Below are 1,516 nucleotides of genomic sequence, written 5' to 3'. Positions count from 1 at the left end.
GAGAAGGGGTGTTGGGTTACAGGCGCGGGGCGGAAGGGGGAGCGCCCGGGTCCCAGAGCCCGCGAACGCCGAGGCCAAGCGCGGGGAGGTGGGGCCGCCGGCGGGCAGGTCGCATTGGGGCGGGCTATCCAGGCCACCCGGCTATACAATCGCACCAGCCCCGGGAGGGCAAGACGCAGGGGCGGTGCTCGGGAGGCTGGGGCTGAGTCCCCGGCTTGGTGGCTGTTAGCTCCGGATCGATTTTCCCTTCCCTTCCCCGCCCCTTGACCGCCTTTCCGTATGGCGTGCGGTGGCAGCGCGCTTCCTGGGTCGCCTTGGTACCTGGAGGGGACATGCTGCACGGGTCCTCCCAGCCGCTGCCCGCAGGCCGAGGGGGAAGCGGGCGCCGGCGGGATTGGCAGCCTCTTCTGGGTCTGCCTGGAGGTGGACCTGCCAGAATGGGGTTGGGGCCGAGAGAACCCGGGGGCAAACGCGAGCTCCCCAGCGGGCCCTGGGGGGGGCGGGGTCAGGACGGCAAACCGTTTTATTGCTTAACTCAGTGGTTGGTAGCTGCGAGCGGAGATGGACTTGCGTCTGCGTCCTGCCTCTCCGACCCCCGCTCATTCCCGGGAGATCGCGAATTTGGGCAACTTGATCTGAGTCGAGGGGCTCTAGGGCAAGGCATTGTCTCCGGGGATATTTGGGGTCAGTCACTGGGGCTCCATGCTTAGCCAGCGAGGCGCGTCCCAAGCGCCGCGTGCGAGGGCGCGCTCCGCCACTGGCGCTGGGCTCGGAGCTGGCGATGGGACCCGGGCACAGTGGCCGGTGGCAGGAAGAGTTCACAACCCACTCTTGTTGTGGGGGAGAGGGCGCCCCAGCCCTGTCCCTGTTTCCTGCCTGAGCGGTGAGCTCTTGCCCCAGGCGGCCACGTACCCTGAACACCCCCTCCCCCTCCCCCGCTCCCATCCGGTCCCTCCTTACCCCCCAACCCCCCACCTCCACCCCTCTGCTGATCTGGGAATGGGGGGGGGACAGGATGGCGCGTCCCTCTGGATAGTGCGGTTAGGGCTGGGCTTGAGGGAGAAAGCTCATGTCCAAAAATGGTAACATTCATTCCCTTTTTTAAACTTAAAAGGGGGGGGAGTTTAGGGAGCCGACTGAAGTTTTTTTTCAGCCAAAGGCATCCTGTATTAGCTCACTCAGGAATCCTAAGCCCTGAAACGGCGCCCTTTTACTCACTTCATCAGACAAGAAGAGGTAATTTAAAACACGCGCACAAAGGGCTTCCCGAAGCCGGGCGACCTGAGCTCCAGGGTCTTGGCTTCTCCTGGACTCAGCCCTCTGTGGCCGCATCCGAGGGTTCCCGGCTTCGAGCTGACTTCTTTGCCATGTGGCAGTTGCTTAAACACCCCTCCCCCTCTTCCTGTCGGCCCCTCTGGGAGAGCTGGGGGAGAGGTGAGTCCTCCCTCACCCGGTTTATCTCCTGGGTCAGTTGGGCTGTTGGTGAAATCGAGAAGGGAGTGATTTGGAGATTCCT

The 1,516-nt window shown here is 63.9% G+C and overlaps 1 protein-coding gene across 2 annotated transcripts in view; it reads left to right on the top strand.

Annotated features, from left to right (window-relative positions):
* The window catches only part of ACTN1 (actinin alpha 1), a 96,022-nt gene that overhangs the window by 528 nt on the left and 93,978 nt on the right, over positions 1–1,516 (top strand). The gene's annotated exons all lie outside the window — the stretch shown is intronic.

This window comes from Neophocaena asiaeorientalis, unplaced genomic scaffold (genome assembly GCF_003031525.2).
Source record: "Neophocaena asiaeorientalis asiaeorientalis breed wild unplaced genomic scaffold, Neophocaena_asiaeorientalis_V1.1 scaffold348, whole genome shotgun sequence".
NCBI lineage: Eukaryota > Metazoa > Chordata > Mammalia > Artiodactyla > Phocoenidae > Neophocaena > Neophocaena asiaeorientalis.
The sequence above is the reverse complement of the archived record's forward strand: the minus strand, read 5'-3'. Positions and strand labels throughout refer to the sequence as shown.